We start from the raw sequence: 13469 nt of genomic DNA, 5'->3' as shown, positions 1-13469 counted from the left end.
CTACCTAGGCAGAGAGTTATGTTAACAGGCCATTCGGTTGCCGTAAACAATGGCAAGCAAAATTACCACAAAGCTAAACTGGGCAAGGTAAGAAGACTGTTGTAATGAGATGTAGTGAGAGGTCAAAGAGACACCCGGGAAAGCTAACAATATTTGAGGTATATCCAGGTTAATTGTTCCAAACTACAGTGCTGGCTGGGAAATTAGCCTAGGTTCCTGAACTAGCATTCAGCTGAGCCCAGTGTCACTGAGCCTCTTTGGGAATACATTTTCCTCATTATGGCTTGAGAAACAAACACAGACAGAACTAATTATAAATCAGTGTGAGCCAAACACAGTGGCTCATGCCTATAATCCCAACACTTTGAAAGACCGAGGCCTTCAATAATTATTATTATTAAAAATAATTTTTTTTTTTTTTGAGACAGAGTCTCACTCTGTCACCCAGGCTGGAGTGCAGTGGCACGATCTCGGCTCACTGCAACCTCCACCTCCTGGGTTCAAGTGATTCAGCCTCCTGAGTAGCTGGGATTACAGCTGACTGTAATTACAGTCAAGAGGCTGAGGCAGGAGAATCATTTGAACCTAGGAGGCAGAGACTGGAGTGAGCCAAGATCACGCCATTGCACTCCAGAGAACTGTTGTCTATGAGAACTGTGTCTCAGGTGAGAGAAACAGTCAAGTTTTTTTTTTTCTTTCTTTCTTTCTTTTGAGATAGTCTCGCTCTGTCACCCATAGCTGGAGTGCAATGGCGCTATCTCGGCTCACTGCAACCTCTGCCTCCTCGGTTCAAGCAATTCTGCCTCAGCCTCTTGAGTAGCTGAGATTACAGGCAAGCACCACCACACCCCAATAATTTTTGTATTTTTAATAGAGACAAGGTTTCACCATGGGTTAGCCAGGCTGGTCTCGAACTCCTGACCTCAAGTGATCTGCCTGCCTCAGCCTCCCAAAGTTCTGGGGTTATAGGCATTAGCCACTGAGCCCAGGCAAGCCTTTTTTCTTTTCAGCATGATCTGGTGAGGAAAGCACAGAGAAGCCACATTTAGCAAGTTCTTGGTTTCACATTTAGCAAGTTCTTGGTGCCCTGTGACCTGGTTCTGTAAAATGAGGATAAGGACACGCATCCTGCAGGGTATTTATGAGAAGTAAATGAGATCAGGTATCACAGCATTTAGCACAGTCCCAGGCAGATAGAGGACACCCAGAAAGTGGTGGTAACTATTTTCTTTCTTTTCTTTTTCTTGTTTTTTGTTTGTTTGTTTTTTGTTTTGTTTTGTTTTTTTTTGAGACAGAGTCTCGCTCTGTCACCCAGGCTAGAGTGCAGTGGCGCAATCTCGGCTCACTGCAAGCTCCGCCTTCCAGGTTCACGCCATTCTCCTGCCTCAACCTCCCCAGTAGCTGGGACTACAGGCACCCGCCACCTCGCCCGGCTGATTTTTTTGTATTTTTAGTAGAAACAGGGTTTCACCGTGTTAGCCAGGATGGTCTTGATCTCCTGACCTCGGGATCCGCCCACTTCAGCCTCCCAAAGTGTTGGGATTACAGGCGTGAGCCACTGCGCCCGGCCTTCTTTGGGGGGGGGGGGCGGGGACAAGAGTGTGGCTCTGTTGCCCAGGCTGGAGTGCTGTGGTGAGATCTAGGCTCACTACAACCTCTGCCTCCCAGGTTCAAGCAATTCCCCTGCCTTAGCCTCCTGAGTAGCTGGGATTACAGGCGCCCACCACCACGCCCAGCTAATTTTTGTATTTTTAGTAGAGATGGGGTTTCACCATGTTGGCCATGCTGGTATCAAACTCCTGACCTGACCTCAAGTGATCTGCCCACCTCAACCTCCCAAAATGCTAGGATTACAGAAGTGAGCCTCCATGCCCAGCCTCTCCTGCCTTATTTCTTTTTGAGACAGGATCTGGCTCTGTTGCCTAGGCTGGAGTACAGTGGCATGGTCTCAACTCACTGTAGCCTCAACCTCTTAAGCTCAAGCAATCCTCCCAGCACAGTCTCCCAAGTAGCTGAGATTATAGCTGCACACTAGTGCACCCAGCTGATTTGTTTGTTTGTTTTTGATTTTGTAGAGACAGGGCCTTGCTAGGTTGCCTGGGCTGGTCTCGAACTTCTGGGCTCAAGTGATCCTCCTGCCTTGACCTCCCAAAGTGCTGGGATTACAAGTGTGAGCCACCACGCCTGGCCTAAATGGTAGCTATTTTCATGGTTAAATCCCTTGCACCCTTAGAAGAATGCAAGTTTAGGCTAGGCACGGTGGTGGTGGCTGAGATTGCATCATTGCACTCCAGCCTGAGCAGCAAGAGTGAAACTCCATCAAAAAAGAGAGAAAAGAAAAAAAGAAAGGGAGGAAGGAGAGAGGGAGGGAGGGAAGAAAGGAAAGGGAAGGGAAGGGAAGGAAAGGAAAGAAAGAGGAGGGAGGAGGGAGCCAGGTATGGTGGTTCACACCTGTAATCTCAGCACTTTGAGAGGCCAAGGCAGTAGGATCGCTTGAGCCTGGTGGTTTGAGACCAGCCTGGACAATATAGTGAAATACCATCTCTACAAAAAAATACAAAAATTAGCCAGATGTGGTGGCACACACCTGTAGTCCCAGCTGTTTGGGAAGCTGACGTGGGAGGATTGCTTGAGCCCAGGAGGTGGAGGTTGCAATGAGCCAAGATCATGCCACTGCACTCCAGCCTGGGTGACAGAGTGAGACCCCCACCTCAAAAAAAAAAAAAAAAGAAAAAGAAATTGAAGGATATTCACATGCATATATAGATGTACACAAACACATATACATATATAAATGCTATATACTATACATATATGCAAATATACACAAGCACATGTGTTTTTATTTGAAATGAAAAATGAAAGGTAAATGACAGGATATACCATAAATTTATTTTAAAGTGGTTTGGCTGGGCACGGTGGCTTATGCCTGTAATCCCAGCACTTTGGGAGGATGAGGCGGGTAGATCACTTGGGGTCAGGAGATGGAGACCAGCCTGGCCAACATGCCAAAACCCTGTCTCGACTAAAAATACAAAAATTAGGCAGGCATAGTGGTACGCGCCTGTAATCCCAGCTACTTGGGAGGCTGAGGCACGAGAATTGCTTGAACCCGGGAGATGGAGGTTGCAGTGAGTTGAGATATTGCCACTGCACTCCAGCCTAGGTGACAGAGCAAGACTCTGTCTCAAAAAAAAAAAAAAAGTTATTACTTCCCAGCCATGTATTCTTCTTTTGTGATTTGACTTCGGATCTGTAAATTTTTCTTCCACAGTTGTAAAACAAAACTAAATTTCTAAAAAATACATAAAACTGAAAGCAAAATAAATGAATTCTGTATATCTAGTTAGTGATATAACCACACAAAAAGAGGAACTATTTGAAGAAACATTAAAACTGTAATTTTTTTTTTTTTTCAGACAGAGTTTCACTCTTGTTGCCCCAGCTAGAGTGCAATGGCCTGATCTCAGTTCACTGCAACTTCCTTCTCCTGGGTTCAAGCGATTCTCCTGTCACAGCCTCCCAAGTAGCTGGGATTACAGGCCCATGCCACCATGCCCGGCTAATGTTTATATTTTTACTAGAGACAGGGTTTCATCATATTGGTTAGGCTGGTCTCAAACTTCTGACCTCAGGTAATCCGCCTCCTGGGCCTCCCAAAGTGCTGGGATTACAGGTGTGAGCCACCATGCCCAGCTAATTTTTTTTTTTTTTTTTGAGATGGAGTCTCGCTCTGTCACCTAGGCTGGAGTGCAGTGGCGCCATCTCGGCTCACTGCAATCTCCACCTCCCAGGTTCAAGTGATTCTCCTGCCTCAGCTTCCCGAGTAGCTGGGATTACAGGCGCTTGCCACCATGCCCAGCTAATTTTGTATTTTTGGTAGAGATGGGGTTTCACCATGTTGGCCAGACTGATCTCGAACTCCTGACCTCAGGTAATCCACCCACCTCAGGTAATGCCACCTCCCAAAGTGCTGGCATTACAGGCGTGAGCCACTGTGACCAGCCCTATTTATTTATTTTTAAATTTTTCCTTGAGACAGGGTCTCACTCTGTGGCCTAGGCTGGAGTACCTTGGTATTATCATAGCTCACTACAGCCTTGACCTCCCAGGTTCAAACAGTCCTTCCACCTCAGCCTCCTGCATGGCTGGGATCACACCACAGGTGCATGCTACCACACCTGGCTAATTGTCTTTTTTTAATTTTTATTTTTATTTATTTATTTTTGAGACAAGGTCTTGTTCTGTTGTCCAGGCTGGGGTGCAGTAGCGTGATCTCGGCTCACTACAACCTTGGCAAGCAATTCTCCTGCCTCAGCCTTCAGAGTAGCTGGGATTACAGGCGTGAACCACCACGCCCGGCTAATTTTTGTATTATTAGTAGAGACAGGATTTCACCATGTTGGCCAGGCTGGTGTTGAACTCCTGATCTCAGGTGATCCACCTGCCTCAACCTCCCAAAGTGCTGGGATTACAGGCATGAGCCACTGTGCCGGGCCTCAGGTAACTTTTTATTTTATTTTTTGTAGAGATGGGGTCTCACCATGTTGCCCAGGCTGGTCTCAATCTCCTGGCCTCAAGCAATTCTCCTGCCTTGATGTTAAGATTACAGGCATGAGGCCCGGCGCGGTGGCTCAAGCCTGTAATCCCAGCACTTTGGGAGGCCGAGACGGGCGGATCACAAGGTCAGGAGATGACACCATCCTGGCTAATAGGGTGAAACCCCGTCTCTGCTAAAGAATACAAAAAACTAGCCGGGCGACGAGGCGGGCGCCTGTAGTCCCAGCTACTTGGGAGGCGGAGGCAGGAGAATGGCGTAAACCTGGGAGGCGGAGCTTGCAGTGAGCTGAGATCCGGCCACCGCACTCCAGCCTGGGCCACAGAACCAGACTCCGTCTCAGAAAAAAAAAAAAAAGATTACAGGCATGAGCTGCCATACCCCAACTCTCCTCTTCTTGTGAAACTCAGCCTTGGATTTAGGGCTCTCCCTACTCCAGAGTGACCTCATCCTAGTCAGTTACCTCTGCAGACTCTATTTCCAAATAAGGTCACATTCTGAGGTACTGGGTGGATATGAATTTTTCGAGAACACTATTCAACCCAATGTAGTACTCAATGACACAAAACAAAAACAATCTCATGGGAAACCTTTGGAAAATGCTTGGAGAGACACGCATTTTTGTAAACCAGTAAATAAAAGGAAAGGATGAAACAATTATATTCTGCTCTACCTGTATGAACTGGGAGCTGGACTTCAAGGTAAGTGAGTAGTTAACAAGAATATATTTTTCTGGCTGGACGTGGTGGCTCATGCCTGTAATCCCAGCACTTTTGGGAGACCAAGGCGGGCAGATTGCAAGGTCAGGAAATCGAGAACATCCTGGCTAACAAGATGAAACCCTGTTTCTACTAAAAAAGAAAAAAAAGAAAAAAAGAAAAAAAAAATAGCCGCCAGGTGTGGTGGCTCACGCCTGTAATCCTAGCACTTTGGGAGGCCAAGATGGGCAGATCACGAGAGCAGGAGATCGAGACCATCCTGACTAACATGGTGAAACGCTGTCTCTACTAAAAATACCAAAAAAATTAGCCAGGTGTGGTGGCGGGCACCTGTAGTCCCAGCTATTCCGGAGGCTGAGGCAGAATGGCGTGAACCCAGGAAACAGAGCTTGCAGTGAGACGAGATAGCGCCACTGCACTCCAGCCTGGGAGATAGAGTGAGACTCCGTCTAAAAAAAAAAAAAAAAAAAAAAAAAGAAAAAAATACAATTTTTCTTTCTCCTTCTCTCCCTCCTTCTTCTTTTTGGAGAAAGGGTAAGCACTCTTTTCAGCACGCTGAGGTGCAGTTGGAACAATCACAAGCTCACTGCAAACCTCCCACTTCCTGGGCCTCAAGCGATCCTCCCCTCTCAGCTCCCCAAGCAAAGTTGGGACCACAGATTGCGCACCAACCAGCCTGTTAATGGTTTAAAAATTTTTTGGAAGACTTAGGTGATTTGCCTTTCTAGGAAGCCTTGGGAATTTGCTTTCCCAGGAAGGCTGATTTGCTTTCCAGGGAAGCTGATTGCCTTTCTAGGCTCACCAGGGCAGTATAAAAGGACCCGCGGTAGCAAGGCTTAGGAACAAAAACCTGCCAATTTTAGTTTTTTGGTCCCAGCCAGCCCCTTTGGTGGGGGAGGGGTGAGTCCGTCGGTCTCCAGCAGGGGGAGGCCGGGGAGTCACCCGGTGGGGTGGGGCTCTCGGCCAGGTTCCTAAAACAGTCCCGACAGGAGTGGGTGCTGAGGAAGTTCGCCCAGCGCGCCCGCTGGGAGCAGCTTTTATGTTCTGGGCCTGGGAGTGGGAGGGCAGTGGGCAGGACATAGGCGGGTCGGGGCGGGCGGTAGGCCTGGCTAAGCGGTTCCGGTTTTTCTCCATTGGAGGTCGGGTTGCGCCTGCGCAGTCGACCTGTGTCTTTCGCGGGCGCGGGAAAGCTGACGGTGAAGAACCCGGAACTGCGCCATCTTGCCTCCGTTCGTCCAAACATTAGGGTCTTGCTATGTTGCTGAACTCCTTGGGCTCAAGTAATCCTTCCACCTCGGCCTTTCAAAATACTGGGACTGGGCCGGGCGCGGTGGCTCAAGCCTGTAATCCCAGCACTTTGGGAGGCCGAGAAGGGCAGATCACAAGGTCAGGAAGTCGAGACCATCCTGGCTAACATGGTGAAACCCCGTCTCTACTAAAAAAAAAAAATACAAAAAACTAGCCAGGCGAGGTGGCGGGTGTCTGTAGTCCCAGCTACTCGGGAGGCTGAGGCAGGAGAATGGCGTAAACTCGGGAGGCAGAGCTTGCAGTGAGCTGAGATCCGGCCACTGCACTCCAGCCTGGGCGACAGAGTGAGACTCCGTCTCAAAAACAAACAAACAAAAAAAACAAAATACTGGGACTGGTTGGGCACGGTGGTTCACGCCTGTAATCCCAGCACTTTAGGAGGCCGAGGTGGGCAGATCACGAGGTCAGCAGTTCGAGACCAGCCTGGCCAACATGGTGAAACCCCGTCTCTACTAAAAATACAAAAATTAGCTGGGCATGGTGCCAGGTGCCTGTAATCCCAGCTACTCTGGAGGCTGAGGCAGGAGAATGGTGTGAACCCGGGAGGCGGAGCTTGCAGTGAGCCGAGATGGCGCCACTGCACTCCAGCCTGGGCGACAGAGTGACGCTTGGCCTGGAATTTTTTTTTTTTTTTTTTTTTTTTGGTGCAATAATGGGATTACAGTTAAGTTTGTAAAAAGAGCTTCTCTTTTAGAAATACATACTGAAGTCGGGTGCGGTAGCTCATGCTTGTAATCCCAGCACTTTAGGAGGCCGAGGCTGGCAAATCATGAGGTCAGGGATCGAGACCATCCTGGCCAACGTGGTGAAACCCTGTCTCTACTAAAAATACAAAAATTAGCTGGATGTGGTGGCACGTGCCTGTAGTCCCAGCTACTCAGGAGGCTGAGGCAGGAGAATCGCTTGAACCTGGGAGGCGGAGGTTGCAGTGAGCAGAGATAGCGCCACTGCACTCCAGCCTGGCGACAAAGCGAGACTCCATCTCAAAAAAGAAATACATATTGAAATATTTACAGATGTTGTGTATGATATATGGAACTTACTTCCAAATAATGACAATGTAGGAGAGTGGGTATAGATGACCCAAGATTACCCATAAACTGATAATTGTTAAATCAGATGACATACACATGGAGATTCACTACTATTCTGTCCATTTTTGTATACATTTGAAAACAGAGTCTCACCCTGTCACCCAGGCTGGAGTGCAGTCACGCGATCTCAGCTTACTGCAAACTCCACCTCCTGGGTTCATGCCATTCTCCTGCCTCAGTCTCCCGAGTAGCTGGAACTACAGGCACCCACCACCACGCCTGGCCAATTTTTTTGTATTTTTAGTAGAGACAGGGTTTCACCATGTTAGCCAGGATGGTCTTGATCTCCTAACCTCGTGATCCACCTGCCTCGGCCTCCCAAAGTGCTGGGATTACAGGCGTGAGCCACCATGCCTGGCCTGGGTCATACTATTATTTAAAAATGTTTCTAAACTGGGTGCAGTCACTTACACCTGTAGTCCCAGTACTTTGGGAGGCTGAGGTGGAAGGGGTACTTGAGATCAGGAGTTTGAGACCGGCCTGGGCAACATGACAAGACCCCATCTGTAATAAAAATTATGAAAATTAAAAATAAATGTAGGAAGATTTTCTGTCTCTTTTCTCATTATATACAGGGTGAGCAGGTGCTGATTAAACTTCTATTTGGGGCCAGGAGTGATGGCTCAAGACTGTAATTCCAGCACTTTGGGAGGTCGGGGTGGGCGGATTACCTGCAGTCAGGAGCTCAAGACAAGCCTGGCCAACATGGTAAAACCTACTAAAAATACAAACAATTAGCTGAGTGTGGTGGCACACGCCCGTAATCCCAACTACTCAGGAGGCTGAGGCAGGAGACTTGCTTGAACCCGGGAGGCAGAGGTTGCAGTGAGCAGAGATTGAGCCACTGCACTCCAGCCTGGGTGACAGAGCAAGACTCTGTATTAAAAAAAAAAAAAAAAGAGAGAGAGACTTCTGTTTAGTCCACAGATTGCAAAATATTGGAGAAAAAGGATGTTTCCTAGAGATCCTGGACTTGGGGCTATTACAGTCCCTGTGTGTGACTCTAGTTGTCTCTTTTGAGGAGGAGGTGTGTTATTGGTTTTGTGTGACATTAGAATGATTGAATTATGGTGGGGTAGGAGCATTTAAAAATATTAAATTGGAAGATATATGCATGTGAGTTGTGAGATCCACCAGATGTACATGGTGGATATGGCAGGACCTGACCATTGTCCTCTAAGACCCACTCTTCTCTTCTTTAGTGGTAGTAGAATTTTTAGCAGAGCTTCTGTTTCCCAGCCTGCACTGCAGCTTGGAATGGTCATGTGACTATGTCTGGCCAATGGGATGTAAGACGAAGTACAATGGCTTCCTAGAATCATCTGGAAGAAACACTTAGCACTCTCTCTTTGTCCCCCCTTTTCTTTTTTTGGGATGGAGTCTCACTCTGTTGCCAGGCTGGAGTGTGGTGGCAGGATCTCGGCTGACTGCAGTCTCCGTCTCCTAGGTTCAAGCGATTCCCCTGCCTCAGCCTCCCAAGTAGCTGGGACTACAGGCATGCACCACTACGCCTGGCTAATTTCTTACATTTTTAGTAGAGATGGGGTTTCACCATGTTGGCCAAGATGGTCTCCATCTCCTGACTTTGTGATCCTCCCGCCTCGGCCTCCCAAAGTGCTGGGATTATAAGCGTGAGCCACCGTGCCCAGCCTCTTTGTCCTCTTCTATCTCTGTTTCTCCATCCTGTGCTTGGGACTTAGAAGTACTGACTAGAGCTCCATCTTGGCCCATGAGGAAGCGGCTGGGGCACCAGGCTTCATGGAGAAGACCTATGTACCAGCCTGGATTACTTACTTCTGGATTTTTACCTGCGAGAAAAAAACAAACTTTAATTTTGTTTAAACTATTACCATTGCAGGTCTCTGTCAAGTGCACTGAACCTAGTACTCATAAATACAGTGGATATCTCTTGTTTCTGCCTGTACAGCCACAACTTCCCATTCTCTTGGGGGGACTTCCTCTACCCTATTCCATATGGTTTTGGTGGACTGTGAGTCACTAGGTCCTTCTCTTTTCCCCAGCAGGTGGAGAGGTGACCAAATACAACCACCCAAGACTCCTCTTGAGTCATCAGGAATGAAAACCTGGGTGGACTGGCACAGGGACCCCTAGGCAGATTATTATTATTATTACTATTATTATTATTATTATTATTATTTTGAGACGGAGTTTCACTCTTGTTGCCCAGGTTGGAGTACAATGTCATGATCTTGGCTCACTGCAACCTCCACCTCCCAGGTTCAAGCGATTCTTCTGCCTCGGCCTCCTGAGTAGCTGGGATTACAGGAGACTACCACCACGCCCAGGTAATTTTTTGTATTTTTAGTAGAGACAGCGTTTCACCATATTGGTCAGGCTGTTCTTGAACTCCTAACCTCAGGTGATCCACCCACCTCAGCCTCCCAAAGTGATGGGATTACAGGCATGAGCCACTGTACCTGGCCAGATTATTAACAGATTGTTATTAACGAAAGTTGTATTTTTCCTGAAATATTCATTATGTATTGTATTAACAAGTACAGGAATACAGAAGAAATACAGCTTTCAGCTTTGCCTAGACCTAAAAGATGGTCCTGAGGAAGGTGATGTCAGTGCACCCAAAATAAAATCCTTGAGGGTCCCCAAGTGACCCTGAATATTCTCTCTTTTCTGAGTTCTGGTTACTCAATCTTTCCTTTGTTTTTTCTTTGATTCTGTGAGCTACCTAGTATTCTTCTTCTTCTTCTTTTTTTTTTTTTGAGACGGAGTTTTGCTCTGTTGCCCAGGTTGGGGTGCAGTGGCGTGATCTTGGCTTATTGCATCTTCCGCCTCCTGAGTTCAAGCAATTCTCCTGCCTCAGCCTCCTGAGTAGCTAGGATTATAGGCATGCACCACCACACCCAGCTAATTTTTTATTTTTAGTAGAGATGGGGTTTCACCATGTTGGCTAGGCTGGCCTTGAACTCCTGACCTCAGGCGATCCGCCTACCTAGGCCTCCAAAAGTGTTGAGATTACAGGCGTGAGCCACTGCACCTGGCCTAAGAGCACAAACTTGATGAACTCTGCGTTGCTTGCTGTCTGATGGCACAGGCCCAGGCCCTGCTGGCCCAGCTGGACGTGTGGAGTTATCCTCATCTTACATAAAAGGATCCAGGAAATAGTGGGCGGGGCTAAGAAGACAGGAATCGCATGTTATTTAAAGTTTCAGTGGTAACCAAGAGGAGAACTAAAACAGTGAGATATACCACAATGGGGGGACTGCTGGTGTCAGTGAGCTAAATTCTCATGTATCACAGCCGAAAGACAAGAGATAATACGTACAATTGATCAAACAATCAGCTGATAAGACAGGGTGAGGAAAAAGAAGAAGAAAAGAAACAATTGATCAAGCAATAAGAATATAAGCAAGTTTTTTTTTTTTTTCTGCTTTTTTATTTATTTATTTATTTTTGAGACAGGGTCTCACTCTGTCCCCCAGGCTGGAGTGCGGTAGTGCAATCATAGCTCACTGCAGCCGCAACGTCCTGGGCTCAAGTGATCCTCCCTCCTCCCAAGTAGCTGGAACTACAGGCGCATGCCACTACAGATGGCTAATTTTTTAATTTAGGGTAGAGATGAGGTCCTGCTATGTTGCCCAGGCTGGTCTTGAACTTCTGACCTCAAGTGATCCTCCAAAATTGGCCTCCAAAAGTGCTGGGATTACAGGCGTAAGCCACTGTGTTGGGCTGTTGGAAAATTTTTTATTTATTACCAAATCATTGGCAAATCTCTGTGGCTCACTCCTGTAGTGCCAGCACGTTGGGAGGCCAACACTGGAGGATCAATGAGGCCAGGAATTTGAGTACAGCCTGGGCAATATAGTGAGACCCTGTATCTACAAAAAATAAAAATATTGGCCGGGCATGGTGGCTCACACCTGTAATCCCAGCATTTTGGGAGGTTGAGACGGGTGGATCACTTGAGGTCAGGGGTTCAAGACCGGCCTGGCTAACATGGTGAAACCCCGTTTCTACTAAAAATACAAAACATGGTGGTGCGTGCCTGTAATCCCAGCTACTCGGGAGGCTGAGGCAGGAGAATTGCTTGAACCCGGGAGGCAGAGGTTGCAGTGAGCTGAGATAGCGCCATTCCACTCCAGCTTGGGCAACAAAAGTAAAACTCTACCTAAAAAAATAAATAGGCTGGGTGCGGTGGCTCACACCTGTAATCCCAGCACTTGAGGAGGCCGAGGCAGGTGGATCACGAGGGTCAGGAGATTAAGACCATCCTGGCTAACACAGTGAAACCTCGTTTCTACTAAAAATACAAAAAATTAGCTAGGCGTGGTGGCAGGTGCCTGTAGTCCCAGCTACTAGGGAGGCTGAGGCAGGAGAATGGCATGAATCCGGGAGGCAGAGCTTGCAGTGAGCCAAGATTGTGCCACTGCACTCCAGCCTGGGCTACAGAGCGAGACTTCATTTCAAAAAAAATAAATTAAATAAATAAATATATAAATAGGCCAGACGCAGTGGCTGACGCCTGTAATCCCAGCAATTTGGGAGGCCAAGGTGGGTGGGTCACGAGGTCAGGTGATCAAGACCATCCTGGCTAACATGGTGAAACCCTGTCTCTACTAAAAATACAAAAAATTTGCCAGGCGTGGTGGCGGGCGCCTGTAGTCCCAGCTACTCCGGAGGCCGAGGCGGAGCTTGCAGTGAGCTGAGATCGCACCACTGCACTCCAGCCTGGGTAACAGAGCAAGACTCCATCTCAAAAAAATAAACAAATAAATTTAAATAAATAAATAAATAAAATAAAAATAGAAATAGAACTATTAGCCAGACATAGTGGTGCACACCTGTCATTCTAGCTATTTGGGAGGCTGAGGTGGGAGAATCGGTTGAGCCCAGTGGTTCAAGGCTGCAGTGAGCTATGATTGCACCACTGCACTCCAGCATGGGTTACAGAGGAAGACCCTGTCTCAAAAAAAAAAAAAAAAAACCAAAGTTTTTTTGAGGTCTTTAGTATGAGTTCTTCTGTGCTAGCTGAGGTTTTAAAAATGTGCACTATGTTAAACAATTATTTAAACAAATTATTTAAAGCAAATGACATTTAAACTAACTGACTTTAATTAAAAAAATAAATGACTTTTAATTAAAAAAGTAACAGGCTGGGTGAGGGGCTCACGCCTATAATCCCAGCACTTTGGGAGGCAGAGACTGGTGGATCAGTTGAGGTTGGGAGTTCAAGACCAGCCTGGGCAACACGGTGAAACCCTGTCTCTACTGAAAATACAAAAATTAGCCAGGCATGGTGACAGGCGCCTGTAACCTCAGCTACTCAGGAGGCTGAGACACGAGAATCCCTTGAACCTGGGAGCAGAGGTTGCAGGGAGCCAAGATTGGGTCATTGCACTCTAGCCTGGGTGACAAGAGTGAAACTCTATCTCAAAAAAAAAAAAAAAAAAAAAAATTGCCAGGTGTAGTGGCTTACTTCTGTAATCCCAGCACTTTGGGAGGATGAGGTGGGTGGATCACCTGAGGTCAGAATGCCTGTAATCTCAGTTACTTGGGAGGCTGAGGCAGGAGAATCACTTGAACCCAGGAGGCAGAGGTTGCAGGGAGCCACGACTGCGCCATTGTACTCCAGCCTGGGCAACAAGAGTGAAACTCCATCTCAAAAACAAAACAAAACAAACAAAAAATAAAGTTTTATTTTAATGTCTGAAGTATGAGCTCTTCTGTACTAGCTGTTGTTTTAACAATGTGCACATTGTTAAACAATCATTTAAAGTCATTTAAGTTAAATGACTTTAATTTAAAAAAAAAATG

At 47.1% G+C, this 13469-nt stretch overlaps 1 pseudogene; it reads left to right on the top strand.

The window, feature by feature from the left end:
- Positions 1-49: 49 nt before the first annotated feature.
- Positions 50-13469, top strand: part of LOC108523983 (40S ribosomal protein SA-like) — a 17391-nt pseudogene continuing 3971 nt past the window's right edge.

This window comes from Rhinopithecus bieti, unplaced genomic scaffold, assembly GCF_001698545.2.
Source record: "Rhinopithecus bieti isolate Rb0 unplaced genomic scaffold, ASM169854v2 scaffold_77662, whole genome shotgun sequence".
NCBI classification, from domain to species: Eukaryota; Metazoa; Chordata; class Mammalia; order Primates; family Cercopithecidae; genus Rhinopithecus; species Rhinopithecus bieti.
This window is presented reverse-complemented; position numbering and strand designations above follow the sequence as displayed.